General features: G+C 50.3%; 3 long non-coding RNA genes across 8 annotated transcripts; 1 reads left to right on the top strand and 2 right to left on the bottom strand.

The window, feature by feature from the left end:
* Nucleotides 1–4,332: 4,332 nt before the first annotated feature.
* LOC112674197 (uncharacterized) lies at nucleotides 4,333–7,349 on the bottom strand. The gene is made up of 5 exons (XR_004809016.2): nucleotides 6,799–7,349; nucleotides 6,022–6,153; nucleotides 5,833–5,933; nucleotides 4,842–5,006; nucleotides 4,333–4,653 (listed from the first exon to the last, which is right to left on the bottom strand). It is a non-coding gene; the product is annotated as an uncharacterized LOC112674197 (long non-coding RNA).
* Nucleotides 7,350–8,920: 1,571 nt separating this feature from the next.
* Nucleotides 8,921–10,118, bottom strand: LOC112674196 (uncharacterized). The gene is made up of 2 exons (XR_003145307.3): nucleotides 9,817–10,118; nucleotides 8,921–9,258 (listed from the first exon to the last, which is right to left on the bottom strand). It is a non-coding gene; the product is annotated as an uncharacterized LOC112674196 (long non-coding RNA).
* LOC112674195 (uncharacterized) lies at nucleotides 9,563–15,013 on the top strand. 6 transcript variants are annotated; one of them, XR_007405591.1, is made up of 5 exons: nucleotides 9,568–10,360; nucleotides 10,543–10,733; nucleotides 11,046–11,187; nucleotides 11,742–11,943; nucleotides 12,921–15,013. It is a non-coding gene; the product is annotated as an uncharacterized LOC112674195 (long non-coding RNA). The 6 variants fall into 6 exon arrangements; XR_007405590.1 differs by having other exon boundaries at nucleotides 11,003–11,187; XR_007405592.1 differs by lacking the exon at nucleotides 11,046–11,187.
* Nucleotides 15,014–16,178: the final 1,165 nt, after the last annotated feature.

Genomic DNA, 16,178 nt, shown 5'->3' with positions numbered 1-16,178 from the left:
TTAATTAAAAAAAAAGTATTCTGGATTATCTAGGTGAGGCGAATGTAATCACTGGATCCCTTCAAAGCAGAAGAGGAAGGCCAAGGTGCAGGGGAAGAAGTCAGGAGATAAAGCAGCAGGGAGGGAAAAGAGATTTGAAGCATGAGAAAGATGTAAGCACCAATGCTGGCATGAAGGGGGCCAGGAGCCAAAGAGTGTGGGTGGCCTCCAGAAGCTGAGGATGTCCCCCAACCCCCGCCCCCTGTCAATAAGAACGGGACTTCAGTCCTACATCCATGTGGAACTAAATTCTGCCAACAATCTGAATGAACTTAAAAGTGGGATCTTCCCCAGGACCCCCAGACAAGAACACAGCCCTGCCAACCCCTGGATTTCAGCAACCTGACACTGAGAGCAGAGGACCAGCTGACCCCAATGGACTGTGAGACAATAACTGTTTGCAGTTTTAAGCTGATAAATAGGTGGTCATTTGCTAATGGCAGCAATTGAAAACAAGGCCAGTGACCTTGGGCAAGTCTCTGCAGCTTTTTTTCCTCATGGGTCAGCAAGAAGACAACTAGTAGTCACTCCTGAAGGCTTGTAGGAGGCTGAAAGAAGGCAGTCCAGATGGTTGGTGTACAGGAAACAACCAATAAATGCTCCTGGGAGCAAACATGGGACGATTGTTATTCCCACCTCGGAGATCCCAAGGCATGGAGACACAAATTTCGGAAGTGGGCACTTTCCATGCAGTCTTATTCAATGCTTGCCACAACCCTATGAAGCAGTTACTCTTATTTGTCCCATTTGCAGAAGAGGAAACAAGCACAAAGCACCAAAGTATCAAGGTGATACACCTAATAAGAAAGCTGAGATTCCACCCAAGCCGTGGGGCTCTAGAGCTCTGAGAGCAGGGAGCCAGAGGCTCCACCCCAGCCCCATTGTACAGATGAGCAGAGAGAGGCTGGGAGTCAGTCTTTAGGGAGCCAAGCTCCACAAGAACAGCAGGTCTTGGGTTGAAACATGGATGACCACCTGCCTTCCAGGCATGGCCCACAGTAAAATTAGAGGTTTTCTCTCCTGCTTGCTGGGTTGCAGGGAAGCCTAGTGTCTTGCTGTTCAGGTTCCAAGAGCAGGCCGCCTGAAGACAAAAGTCACAAATTCTATCCATTTAAAGGCCAAAAGAGAGAAAAGTAGACAAAAAGTCCAATAGAGTTCCTCCATTATTCAGCAATCATTGGGCTCCTTCTGGATGCCAGCACCAGTTATTGGTGCTGGATTACATCACTCACTGAGCAAGCTGGGCACACTCCCTCTAAGGAGGTTAGGCAAGAAACAAGTAGATAATCAAGTGAGCAAATCTGATCATTGTGGATTAAGGGAACACTTCAGGCCTGGGTCTGTTGGCTACTGGTGCCACTACCCTCCAGGTATCACTGTCCATGTTGAAGGAGTTGGGGGTTCCCCAAAACCACTGAGAAGTTGGCATAGAGCTAACCCCAAGACATGCCCAAGGCATCTGTGGAAACCAGCGAGGAGAGTCTGGACTGCAGTCTGTCCCCATATCAGGGCCCCGATCTTCCTGCTGATTGTGAGCCACAATTCATTGCAGTGACCATGTAAACTCTGGAATCCAAGGACAAGCACAATGGAAGTCAGGCAGAGCCTAAAGGAAGAGAAGGAGATGTAAGGTCTCTGCCAGCATGGGCCCTGGGCACTAGCCTACCTCCTCTCTCAGCCCCATTTTCCAAGCTTTCAATGAAAGAACAAAGGGAGATAAGCTCTCAAGTCTCCTCCAGCTCCCAGCCTCTGACACGTGCTCACCCCTCACTCACCCAGCCTTGGTCTACCCTGCTGTGCACCCAGCCCTGCATTCATAGCTATAAACTGATGCTTTCGGTTCTCTCTTCCTGCTTGGCAACTGTCAAACCGAGCCACACATAGGGCCACCTGGACCGCCCATGGGCAGGGCTGTCTGGTTCTACATGGAGGTGCCTGTGTGCAGATCTGCGTTAGCATACATTGCTTTAAATCATCTTAAAAATTGACTTTGGGCAAGAGCTTGACAGGTGAGGTATGTTTTCCTACTGGAAAGACAAACAGAGCAACAACCCAAGGTGACCCCACAGAAGTCATGTGGGAAGAGAGATTGAATAGGCCCTAACAGATCAGTTGAGAAGCTTCCAGCTGCGGTTAGGAGCATAAGGGGCCCCTGTCAGGCCCTGGGGACCTCAGCAGAGCAGAACCTCCAAGCACCAGGGTTTTTCGCCTGGTTCACTGGGGCCTGTAAGGCGTGTCACCCTAACTGGCTCACCTTCTCCCAGTCAAGGCATACTTGAGATGGAGTGGAGGATTTGCAGAGGGTTTGAGGGAATTCACCAGTTTAGCCATCCAGTGGTTTACAAATAAGTATGAAAGGAACAATGAGCCCGAAGTTGGCAAAAATATTTCCAGAAAATATGCAAATATCCAAGGAATGGATGAAAAGATTCTTCACCTGGAGAAGAACATCAAGAGAAGATCTAGTGAAAAAAATAAAGAAAGAAAAATAAAGAAAAAAAAAGATCTAGTGAAAATGAACTCACAACATGGTAAAGTATTAGCAACGCTTGAGTTGCCAAAGGTGATGGAGACAGATATTCTCCTATCCCGCTGATGGGCACATACAACAGTCAAATTCTTGTGAAGTGCAGCTTGGCACAATTGGCATAGTGGTTAATCATCTAGGAATTTTTTTGCCCAACAACGTAATCAGACAGATTCACAATATGTGTATACAAGGTGGTTTGTCGAAACAAGAAAATGCCCCCCAACAACAACAAAAAAAATACTTAAATCCCCAACAAAAGACATCAGCCAGCTAAATTAAGGGACACACAATGAAATTCAGTGCAGTCATTTAAAATGCTGGTATAACTTTACATTTTTGACTTAGATGTCTCTATCACATCATTGGGTGGAAAAATAGCAAGTTAGAGAACAGCACACTATGATCTTCCCATTTATGCTAAATTGCTTGTATGGTGGGGCGTTTGTGTGTGTAGCGCAGTGAGATGCCACAGAAGACCGACCACAATGTTACCACTCCATGGAGGGAACTGGAGGGATTTTAATTTTCATCTTCCTGCCTTCCTGTGTGGTTTGAATTCTTTACAATGATCATGTATCACTTTTATAATCAGAAAAAAGTACAATAAAAATGGTTTCCATTTTAAAAAGAGCGAATTCAATGAGGCACAAAGAATGCAGGCGTTCTGAAGGCCCCTGCCATGCCTGGGTGGGAGATAAATCTGCCTCACGCCCCAGAGAGCAAGGAGTCTGCAAGGCCGTCCCTACCCACAGCAACACGTGCGGCCTCACACCTCCTGCTGCTGCACACACAGCCCCCTCACCCTCACCCCACTGGCAAAGCCCCACCCGTGCCACAGAGCACACCTCCCTTCTTTGCTCCGATGCCCAGAGGAGTACATGCACAGGGCTGGGAAGTGGACAGCCAGCAGGTGGGGGCCACCACTAGGGACGTTGTGCAGAGTGTAGAGCAGAGTGGGCAGCAGGAAGCCCGGGGCGGCGGGTGGGGGGGAGGGCAAAGCTTCGGGAGCCAGATAAACTGGCCGGCCGTGTGTCAGAGAGCAATGGGCTCCACCTCCTCTTCTGTCCAGTGAGATATGACGGTGCTTGCCTCATGCCGAGCTGATGCATGTGGGGGCTGAGCACAGCATCCGATGGCATGGACTTCACAGAGGGAATAAGCAGCATGAATCATCCTTGTTATTGGAACTGTGGTTCCTGCCTTCCGAAGAAACCAAGGCTCTGGCTAGAGGTGAACGTTAAGTATCTGGTGACCTTGAGCCTCAATGATCAGATTGCTAAGCATGAGGAGGGAGCCTCCGCCACTGACCCCAGACTGGGAAGCACCCCAAGCTGCTGCCAGGTTGGCCCTGGGAATGTAGCATTTCTTTACCCTCTCTCCTGCAGAAAAGAGCATTTTAAAAGGAAGCCCATTCAGAAGCTCATGTTTGCTGAGCACCTACTGTGCGCCACACACTTTCACACTCACTTCTTATGGGCCCCACAACAACCAGAGAGAGTGTTTCCAGTCCTCATGGCAGACAAGGAAGCTGTGGCACCCAGAGCTGAGTAACAGCCTCTGTCACACCAGGAGTAAATGTCAGACACAGGACACTGGGCCCCGCGTCTCAAAAGCAGAGATTTGGAAAACCACCCGTGAATCCCTGGACCTCCTGCTAGGAACCAACCGTAACCCATAAAACCCCAAAGTCATGGATGTTCCCCCACCCATGTGAATCTGAAGCATTTATTATTTCTGGGTTAATCCTGCTACCAGTAGCTTCCAACACCACTGACAAGTCCACGTGAAAGCACCTTGCATTTCAAAGATGCTCTTGTACATTCGGTGAGGCTCAAGTACAGAAACGTCCACAGGGCACGTTTATGAAGCCTGTCTCATGCATTAACAGAGGAAAGGAGCCAAAGGCCCCAAACTTATTTCCTGGCACTCACCCACTCATGAGTAGGATGGAAGGCGATGCATCAGGTGACTGCCCAGAGCGCCAGGGCCAAAACAGTTCAGCAGTTCAGGGCATCCTGGAAACTGAGGGGGCCTTTCACACTTCAAAACCCACACATCGTCCAACAGCTATAATGGTTCACATCCTGTCGGAAAAATACAAGGAGGGAACGAGCTCACGAAGCTGCCTGGCATTCTAACGGCCCTCCGTCTTCAATCACAGCAATTGCTGGGCAGGACAGGGAGGTAGTGTTAGAACCACATGAATCCACGTGTGATGAAATGAGGTAGAACTACACACGCATGCACAAGTGCGTGCAAACACAGGCAATACCTCCGTGTGGCTGCAGCCTGTTGATGGCCTTGCTCAAAGGTCAGTCTCCTGGTTTTGATGAATGCTATCATAGGCTCCACAAGTTGCCATCATTGGGGGAAGCAGGGTGAAGGGTCCACAGGAACTCTCTTTACTATCTTCATACCTTCTTGTGAGCCTAAAATTCTTTCAAAATAAAAAGTTGTTGAAAATACATCCAGAATCTGACCACTTCTTACTCCTTCACAGTTCGAGCTGCATCACTGCTTACCTGGTCACCCTGCTTCTGCCTTTGCAGGACACCCCAGGGGCCACCAACCTCTCAGGTGGACTGAAGGCCAGGTGCATCAGTAGCCACTGGCCTTATGTGGTCTCCTTGCTCTCGCTTCGGTTCATCGGCTCCCCAACAGCCACATGGCCCCCTTGGTTTCCCAACATCAGGACACGGTCCAGCCTGGCTCTCCTGTGGCGACTGCCTTCTCCTCCTCAGGATCTCAGAGGCCACCTTGTCAGAGAGGCCTCTTCTGACTCTTTATCTACAAGACTACTTCCAGGCCTGACAGAGGAAGGACATGGTGGAAGTGTCTTCTGGTAGGGGTGTCGGTGATACGGCTGCGTACACTGGCCAAAGCTCACCAAAGTGAACATGTTCAATCTGTGCAGTTCAGATCTGTACATAGTTTGACCTGTGCCTTATGTAATTACACCTAATTAAAAAGTGCAATTGCAGTGTTGAAGACTACTATTATAACTGTTCTATCACCCTATTTTCTTCGTGGCACTTGTCCCTCTCTCCATCTTTTCATGGAGCTGTTTACTTGCTTATCATCCTGACACACAGATGTACACAGGCACACCCTATGCACACACACGTAGCCAGCAGGCCTCCAGGACAGCAGAAGACACGTCTGGCCTATTCATACTGCATGCCCAGCATCTAGCTCAGGCTGGATATGATGAACAAATGTCTCCCATGCTTATGTCACTGTGGGTGACAGCACAGTGTACTCACCAGGAGGGAGATGTCAACACCAGAGACCAGATGAGAAGAATCCAACAGAGAAGACTGAGAACCACCAGTGTGGTTGGTAGACCACTAAGAAAGAGCTGACCCTAGAAGACAAAGGAAAGATTTCCAGAAAGAGGGGGGACTAGACCACATCCTGCTGCTGGCTGAGGGTGGACCATGGAGTTGGCCCACCTGAAGCTCCCAGGGAGCATGAAAGGAGCCATGTCTTCCGGGTGTGCAATGAAGGCTGAACTTCACTGGGTTTGAAGAAAGATGGAGGACCAGGTGCAAAGGGAAACAGTCGGCTCTTTGAAGACGTTGCAGCTTCAAGGAGAACAGAGAAATGGGGTGGCAGTGAAAGAAGATATGGGGTCAAATTTCACCCCTGTTTTTCAAGATGATAGGAGTAACATCAGGTTATAAACAGCTTGTGGGGAAGGAGGATCAACGTGGCTGGAGAGTGTACACAGGCAGCAGCCAAGTGCGCACGCCCACGTGGGGTAGGTGGCTAGAGATGGGAACACAGACCGCTTAAGAAATTGCATTTCCTAAAGAAATCCATTACTTTTCAGCATAGGTAATGATTAGAAGTAACTTCTAACAAAGTGTGTTATGCCAGCCAGGGACATGTGCATCAGGGACACTCAATAAATATTTGTTGATGGATTGATTTTCAAGTACGGTTCCTGCTGAACTTGAACACACAAGGTTCATTTGTAATTGGAAGCATCTTGTTGCATCCACCTAGTGAGCCAAAAGTCCTTAAAAACAGTTTGCTCTCCATCTTGCTCCCACTCCAGCCAACCCTCAGCCTGGCCCCAATTTAAATTGTCACTTCAAAATTGGTGAGGCCTGAATTAATGAGATTTTACTGCACTCATGGCTTTAGATTAAAATCAATGCTGTACCCAAATGCGAGTCGATGAAAAATGATTAGGGAAAGCAGAAACTAATAAACAGCTCACTCACATTTTTTTCCGGGAGATGATGGCCACGGCCCTCCATCTTCCTGACCGTCCCCCAGCTCCTTGGCATACCTGGGATGACACATCAGACCCCTCACACCAATACCTCTTACTTTGTCTTGGGGGGCAAATGCAAAGGGCTCCTCAGATTCTGGGGTGGGGAGCACGAATCACCTGCGGCCCCTCTCACAAAACCAGGACATTTACAATGCACCAATCTGCAATTAAGAGCAGCAGTCAAGCCCTGCATGATAGCTGAAATGTAAGTTAGTGTTGGGGTTATCTTGAGTCCGGAGAGGCCCTACAGCAGGCCAGGACCAAGGACGGCAAATCCAGGGTCCTGAATGGGACCTGAGTTCTTTCCCTCCCTCTGATCTTGCATCCCTGGAGCACTAGCTTCGTCCTCGGGCTGTCACTGTCAAGAGATGGCAGGTGCCATCTCAGGCATCACATCCAGTCCCAACAATCTCCAGTCAAAGAAAAGAGTCATGTCTGCCTGCATCTGTTTTTGAGAGGAGCCTTTTCCAGAAGCCCCCAGCAGACATCATCTAGTGCCTCAGCAGGCAGGCCCGGGACGCTTGCTCCCCCAAAAGCTAGCCCTGGTCAGAGGACTGGGATCTGCCAAGGCCGAAGGACTCTGCTCAGAGTTTAACCCCTGCCTGGGGATGGGAACACATCCCCCACCCAACAGAGCTTCTGCCAGCAAGGGAGCAAGGGTGAGGAGCAGTCGAGAGCAGTGTGAGCTATGGGGACAGCCATTACACACCAGACAGAGCCTCACAAGAGGGCCATCCCCTTCTACGGGGGGAAGCTGACGTTTGGAGGGAGGTGACTTCACTTGAGCCCCATCTTCTAACTCTAAGCTCCATGCTCCTTGGTCAGATGGGAAGCCCAGTGGAAGAAGAGGATGCCTCCAGACATGCTGTACCCAAGGAGGTCTCTGACCACAGGGCAGCACTGGCTGAGCTGCATCTAATCCCCAGCTGTGGGTTTAGAGTCAATAAAAGCCAGATCAAGTACCAATCATGGCTGTAGAGCCTGAATTATCACAGAAGTTGGATTGCTAACCCTGAGACAGATGGCGAGCCGGGTACACAAAAACAACCCTACATGGCATTGGAGGATGTTGCCAAGGGACAAAGAGGCGACAATTTTATTCAAAATCAGAATCTGTACCCAGCTGTGTTTCCAGCCCGCCTGTATGAACTGGAGGCCAGACAAGGCCACCGACACAGAAACCATTTTTCTTTGCCGATGGGGCCTGAGCGATGACCTGGAGGCTGACGTTATAGAACACAAACAGACAGCCCTGGGTCTGCCTCCCCCTCGGGGCCTTAGCAAAAGGCACAGCTATGGGAGGAAAGCTTATTTTTCCTGAGCTGTTGGATGACCTCCTGACGTTGCCACCAACACAGACTATTTTGCAGCAGACTCGCTCCCCTTCCTCACTTCCCACACCTGAGCCGACACCACTGACCTTCGTGGGGAGTGGACGGCACGCGCTCCTGGCACAAGGGAGGTCTGTGTTGCCAGCTCTTGCGTGCCCTGCCTAAGCTGGTTAGAAGTCAGCCTTCAATATCCTTTCAACTGGCACCCACTTCAAAGATGCTCTGCAGAGCCTCTTAATCTGGTTTATGTTCTGTGAGTGAGAAGCCCGATCAGAACCCAGAAGTGCTCTGGTGAGTGAATGCCCAGGTCAGAGACACTTGTTGGAGAGCGAGATCTCTCTGCTGCTTGCTGCTTACTGACCCCAGCACTTATGGGAAGCCCACTGCCCTGCCAGGCATTACTGGGGAGCCTACTCCCTCCCATGTCCACCCTGTCTTTGACCCCCTCATGTGCCACCACTGCCTTCTAGCCCCTCCCTCCACGCTGGGGTGCTGCACACGGGCTGCTGATACGATCTGCAAACCCACCCTCCACACAAACACCGCACACCAGGCGAGCCCTGCTTCCACAGCAGCTCAGCCTGCCCACCACCCAGTGGCGATCTCCTTAGACCTCTGAGGGTCCCTCCTGTCCATGATCACACCAGGCCATACAGAGAGACCCTCCTCATCCCTTAACAAGCTCTTACTTAGCTGGGATTGCTTAGGTTGGACAGGATGTGCCTCTGAATATGTAAGTGGTATTTGCCCACCATTTATTTGCCATACATAAGATTTCCATGCATGGTGATTTTCTCTCATTAACAGATGCCCCAAACTGCCTTCCTCTTGTTCTGTGTTAAACCCCACATCTGGGCCATCTGTGTGGCTGCTCGGTTCTGCAGGGCAGCTGCATATGGGAGGATGGAGATGTGCCAGGAGAGCTGGGCTTCAGCCCTCAGGCACACAGAAGCTTCCTGGGGACTTCAGGTGATGTCCTCCTTGACACAGTGAGACAATGAAGCTGTGTCGTCCTCCTGCCTGCCTGTGAGGAGGACATGGAAGCTTCTTGGAAGATTACCAGCTGTGACATCCAGCTGCAAGAGACAGATGAAGACAGTGGGCATCATAACACGCACCATCAAGCCTTCCGGGGGAAGAGTTGGGGTCCTGGTGGGCCTCCCCAGCGTTCCTTCCATGACTCGGAAGAGTAGAGACAGGGTAACATGATTATAGTAAAAATAAGAGCAAGCTGCTTATTGCAAACTCATTGCAGGCTGGACACCGTGCTTTTCATGCATGAGCTCACTGGTTACCCCCACCTTTGAGGCTGACCTCTCATAGAAAGGGTCTAGGAGGTCACCGGTTTATGTGGCATCACAAAGCTAGTAAACAGTGTCACAAGGACATGTACCCAGAGCTGACTGGCTCCTGGGCTGGAGCAGTCACCCACTGCACCAGGACCAAAATCCCAGCATCATGTGTAACCTGGAGCAGGCGTTTACCCTCTGTGAGCCTCAGTTTCCCTCTCTGCAGGAAGAGAGAATGAGCAAGGGAGCAGATGCTCTACGACCCCTTCCAGCTTGGGCAAACTCTAATTCCTGGAATGAAACTTGGTTGAGAGCAAATTGCAAACTCTTGAAGGCAGCACTTACTGACGGTGCTGCATGCTGCTCCTTGGCTGTGCAATTTCCTCCTGCTGCAGGAATGGGCCATGAAAAGAGAAGAGCCTCCTGTTGCTCACTTTATAGCCCCCCATTCAGCAGTGCTTGCTTCTAATAGACTGACAACTACATAGAGGCAAGTTGTGGTTTGGGGGAAAGCTTTGCCAGCTTAATTTCCCCCCTTTCCTGCTTCTTCCTATTTTCCCTCATTTCTCCCCCTAGTCTTTGCCTTACCAGACTCAGATTTTCAAACCTGTTGTCAAGGCAACACTAGGTTTCTCTCTTTGCACTCTGATGTCTCAATGGGGGTATCCATAGCAACAAGAATACCTTGCATTTTCAAAGTCAGTGACCTCCCAAAGCTTCGTGGGACGTGTGGAGATAAATTAGGGTTAGACTACTTTTTACCACAGCAACCAGTTTAGTGCCTAGCAAACCTAACCAATGACATCTGTAGCAGTTAGTGTTTGCTGCGTAACAAACAACCCTACAACTTGGTGGCTTGAAGCATCAGGCATTTGTCATTGCTCTAAAGGTCAGTTGAGGGTTGTTCCTGTCTCAGCCAGGCTCCCTCTCACGTCTGCAGGAAGCTGCAGGGGGGAGGGGTGGTACCCAGCCTACTTGTCTTGGCTGACCTCTCGAACTTATCTAGGGGTCATCTGGCCATAGACTGTTTAAGGATAGCCTCAGATAGGACAACCAGGCTCTCTTCTTCAGGGTTCCCCATCCTTCAATGAACCTAGGCTTTTTCACAAGGACACAGCAGGCTTTTGAGGTGGAAGGAGACACAGAGGGAGAGACCAGAAGCCTACAAAAACTCCCAAGGCCTAGGTTTGGAACTGGCATGAGATCACTTCCATCACACTCCATTGGCCAAAGCAAGACTTAATCCAGGCCAGACTCAAGGGGTAAAGCAATAGACTCTGCCTTTTGATGGGAGGGGCTGAAAAACCACATCACAAAGAATGTGGGTGGGTGGAGGGGAGAGGTGGAGAATTGTGACCATTTTTGTGAACAATCTACCACACATCCCTCCACATTTCTTGTGGAGAGATTCAGACACCACCTCGTGGCATTGATAGCCAAGAATCAGGCTCGGCACAGAGGAAATGGATTTCTTGGAATGCCCAAGTCTGCCAGCCCCCCTAGAAACAGCCCTGGACTCCCCTCCCCACAGGCATCTTAGCTATAGTGTGGCTTCCATCTGTGCACATTATCAGTTTGCTTGATCCACATGGGCAAAGAATAGTATGTCCCAGCAGAAAAGAGAGATCCCGCCCTCAGAAAACAGACGTGAGTGCTGAACAGCCAAAATCAACAGGTGACTGTGGCAGACCCCAACCAGCCACCCGCAGCCAAGAGGTAGGAACCCATGCTGGTAGGAACCCATGCTGGGTCAATTTAGCAAGAGCAACAGAGTGGTTTCTCATTGGGTAAAACCTTTTCCCCTGTGAACCCCTGGCAGCCTTCAGAGCTCTATCAAAACTATTTTAAAAAGCAAACTCTAGAAATCTCAGCTTGCCCAATCTTAGCCCAGGAAAGCAGAAGCAGCTTTCCACTTTGCTGCAGGATTCTGCGTCTCACCTGGGGCTGGTGAAGGAAGCTGTGCTCCAGAGTGGTCCAGAATGAAGGATCACGACACACGTGGGGTTCCCCAACAGCCCAACAGGTGGTGAAAATCCCCTTCTAATGAGCGCTCACCATGCACCTAGGGCTGCCCTGACAACAAACATTAGCCTCCCATGCCTCAAGATTCTCTGGGTAGTAAGTGACCAAAGGCTCCCCAGACTAGGCTTACTTCAAAAGGGATTCATCAAGTCAGGGCTTAAGGTCAGGCTCAAGCAGGTGAGCTCAGATGTGATCGGGTTGGGGCTTTAAGGGATATCGGCAGCCTCATCTCTGTCCCTCCGATCAAGGACAAGATCCTTCCAAATACCACTTGATTCGTGAGACGTCATGGCCCCAATGTAGGAACCCCAACATCTTCCACTGTACCTAGCAAGTACTTAGAAATGGAGCTAGTGACCAAAAGATTGTGAGAAAGCAATCTCTCTTCTCAACTTGAAGACTATCCTGTCGGCTCCGGCGGAGGAGACACTGGGCAGGGCCACGCCGGAGGTGAGATGGCTTCTCCCGAGAGCCCCTCAGAGGCCAGGAGAGAGCTAACCCCCTTCTCAGAGTGGGGATCCACCGGCTCAGTCACCCATCACCCATCTCCCGCTCCCTGCTCCCTATGAGTCACTGAAATAAGTTTTTCTCCACCATTTGGCCTTCAAAAAGCAGACGCGCAGTGTCGCATTTCAGAATAAGCCATGCGCTGCAGCTTGAATCCCCTGGTGATTCATCCACTTTAAAATTCCCGCTTTCCTCCCACTCCATGAAATGTCAGGAGCACCATGTCACCACATAATCAATTCCCTAATCCCCGGTTTGAAAACCTATTCTTTACAAGGTGGTTGCTTTAAACAGGAGTGAAAACGAATGTCATAGTGTGGAGTCGTGACAGTGTGCGGAGGGAAAAAGTCGAAGATAGATGATTGATGGGGCTTTCTGGACACTTTCTTTTTATTATTATTTTTTTAAGGGAACTTGCACAATGCATCCAGGGGCAGTGACGATTAATTTACATTATTTCACTCGTGTGGAAAGCAGCAGCTGGAAATTGTCACCCAAAATAACCCCTGCCCGGCTTCGATTCTTATCCCAGACGTAATAAGAGAAATCCTAGTCTGATCTTTATTAATAAAGCAGCTTCTTATGAAATGTACTTCAGCTCAGCAAGTTCAACGGCTATGAAGTCAACCAAAAAGCGAGGTGTCAAAATTGATTTATCTCCTGTGTTTTTAACACTTTCAGATCATTTTATAATTCACAAATGTGCTGATTTTCCATGACGATGTCCTATTTTTGTCTAAATTTAATATGAGGAAATTGGGCTGATAAGGGAAGTCTGAGGCTCGGGGGCCTCCGGGGTCAGAGAGGGTATTATTGGCTATTTCAGCAAGTTGTTGCTTTTAACCTGGTTTAGAGCCTTTCCACCCCGGGGGATTTACTGGTTTGTTTCTGCGTGTTTGTTTGTTTGTTTGGTGCTACAGGTATACTTCACGTTTTATAATAACAGTTGTGAAGTCTCCACATTTGTGAATGACGTTGTGACTGTAGAACAGCCAAGATACTTATCTCCCAAGTTCCTACCTTGGCCCTGACCACATCCCCAGCAAAGTGTTTCCTGCACAGAAAAGGCTGTCGACAGCAGCCAGATGAATGAAATCTACTTAAAAATGCTCCTTTACCTTTCTAACAAGTGGTCCTTGAACCTGTAACTCTGGGTAATCCAGGTTCCCCACACTGAGTTTCCTTGAAGTGCCCCAAGAGTGGGCAGTCCACTTCTCAGGCTACAGGGAGAAAGCCTGAGCCCCGAGACCGACCTTCGGCCCATACAAGAGTGCTGCCGTTAATCACCTTCTCGGTATTTCTCAACATACTGTTCTCTACGTGCCAACACGTTGGGTTAAAATCATCGTTGAAAGGCATCGCTGTCAGAGACCAGGCTGGGATCAGGGCTGGCCGGATGGGAAGCCTCTCCAAGCCCCCTTCTCATCGCCCATGTCATAAATATTTTAGTGTGTGCTTCTTGTTTTACTCAATGTCCTCTAGACTGAAGAGGGGTCCAAATCCCGCACTTGGCAACGTAATGACTTTCAACAAGCCCGTGATCCACTTCCCCTTTCATCCGTCGGTGGCATCTGCCCCCACAGAGAGCTGGCACTCCAGCATCGAGAAGATCCAACATGACTGTTCTTCCGGCTAGAACAGAAAGCCTCTTATCAGTCCCCTGAAGTTGGCTTGAGGACCCTCTTCATGCAGATTGCATCTGAGCACCAACTCGGAAAGCCTCATGCCACATGGATGCCCAACATCCTCCGAGGATGTTCCGGAAGGAAAGTAACTTCTCTGGAACGTGGCCCAGAGCTATGCCCACTTACGGGCACTTAGCGGCCGGCTCAGGATGATCTTTCCTGGGTTGCAGAAGCCCTGAGATGACCTCAGAGGGGCTCGTGTCGCAGGAAGTAGCATATCTTGACATTTCACACCCTTTCTCACAAGGGCAGGACTTCAGAGGGAGAACGGGCCCTTGAGTGTGCAGATAACAATGAGATCTCTGCTCCTGGCAAGAAGTCACGTCCCCTCCGCGTCCTCTGGGAAGTGGAGAACAGAACAGGAGCAGAGGTCATCCACTGTAATAACCCCCAGAGTGAAGACCGGCGGGGGCCTGGGGGTGGTGTTAGGGCAAGAGGACAAGAGGACGCTAGCCCTTTGTGCAGACTCTCGCAAACCTCTCAGCCGTTCGTAAGAAAGATCTTGACCCCCTGCCACTCAGCAGAGGAAACCTTGAAAAGATGCCCCCTCCCCAGTCAAGACTTTCACCAATCATCTGCTTCTGGAAGGCACTCAAGCCTACTCTAGCTTTTTTTCCCCACAAGTAAATGAATTTAAAAGATTGCAGGTGCATTATCTCTACTAACAACAAAGACTTGGGTTTTTATCTGTTGTCAAGGCAACACTAGCAGTTTTCCCCCCTGGCTTCTTCATGCCTAGATTTATGTTTCCATAGTTACAAGAAACCCCTAGGTCTTCAAGGTAACATGAACTGGTCTACTAAAACTTTCAGGGGTGGGATTGCAGCTAATGGCAAAAACCGTGCCCGTAGGTGCATCTGTGTCTACGTGCTCAGCCTCACCAAGGGGCTGGACCTCAGCACCTCTCTCTGTTCTTCCTTGTCCTGTGCATCTCGAAGTGGCTCCCTTCTTGACCTGTGGGGTCAGCGCAGGAATCTGAAAAGTTAAAAGTTCATGTGGACCCCAGAAATGGAGATCCCTCAAACCACCAGACTGAATTTGTTAGACCCACTGCTGCCAAACCCACCGTGAAGAGCTCTGCAAAGTAAGAGTTACCCTTTGGGGCTGGACACAACAGTGGCCTGAGGACAGGGCAATTGGAGAAGCTCTGAGTGTCTGGAGCTGCAGAGGCACCTCGCCCCAAGATCTATAACATCATTTTCTAGGACCCACGATTTACCGTCTCCTCAGGATTAACTCACATGGAACTGACCTTCCGGATGTTTGTACAACTGGGCCCACGGTGTCTTGTTTAAGCCACTGGATTGATAAATCATTTCTTTACATCACTCTGTGGCATTGTTGGCCTTTCCCAAGGTTTTATTCCCCCGGGAATATTCTGGCGAATAGTTGGAGACTGTTGATCAGAGTATTAGAAGTAAAATGGCGTGTGGGTGTGGGTGTGTGCATGCATGCGTGTGTGTGTGTGTGTGTGTGTGTGGTAGGGAGTGGGAACCCACTGTGATGAATCAGTCATATTGCCAGAGAAAGAGGGATGTGGCCAAACTGAGAAGGAGAGACAGGGACCCTGAGTAGAGGTAACGTAGCCCAGTTAGGAAGCACTTCCTTGTCAACATCAACATCCTTACTGATGGCTGGTTGCCTCCCATCCATCTGAAGAAGGTACCGGGCAGGTGATACGCGGGACACAGAATCAGGACTCCCACCTGTATTAGTTTCTCAGGGCAGCCATAATGGATACCACAGCTGAGGGCCCGACCCAGCTGACCTGCATCCCCTCACGGCTCTGGAGGCTACAAGCCCAAAACCAACGCGCCCAGGGGACCCGGCTCCCTCTGAGGGCTCTGGGCCAGGATGGGTTCCACGCCCACCTCTGACCTTCAGGGGGTGGCCGGCACCCTCGGCGCTCCTTGGCTCGTGGCACCCTCACCCCCATCTCTGCCTCCACTGTCACAGGGCCTCCTTACCCCCCTGTCTCCACGTCTCCGTGTCTCTTCCCCTCTTCCTGGGGGAACACCAGACGCATTGCATTCAGGGCCTGGCCTGCTCCAGTGTGACCCCGTCTTAACTCTGCATCTGCAGTGACCCCACTGCCCAGCAAAGTCACATTCGAAGGTTCAGGGAAGGACATGAAGTTTGGAGGGACACCATCCAACCCAGGACAGGGATCAAGACTTCGGCCAGGGAATCTTCAGCCATCTCCCCACAAGGTCTCAGCTGAGCGACCCTTCCTCCAGGAAACCTCCTCTGACCTCCCCAGAGCCGAGGTAGCTGCCCCTCTGTGAGCTCTCGGAGCGCGCCGTTCTTCCCAGCATGGTGGCTGGGTGATGACTGTCCATCTGCTGCTCTAAACGCCCCCTCGTGTCAGAGGCCAGGGGGCTCCATTTGGCCCTCTCCCTGACCCCCACTCCTTGGGGTTAGGCCTCAGTGAACGTTGCCTGCCTCTGACTTTAAGTGACAGAAAAGCCAGACTCCTAAGTCGGCTCACACCTA

Source organism: Canis lupus, chromosome 24 (genome assembly GCF_003254725.2).
Source record: "Canis lupus dingo isolate Sandy chromosome 24, ASM325472v2, whole genome shotgun sequence".
In the NCBI taxonomy this organism is placed as follows: domain Eukaryota; kingdom Metazoa; phylum Chordata; class Mammalia; order Carnivora; family Canidae; genus Canis; species Canis lupus.
The sequence above is the reverse complement of the archived record's forward strand: the minus strand, read 5'-3'. Positions and strand labels throughout refer to the sequence as shown.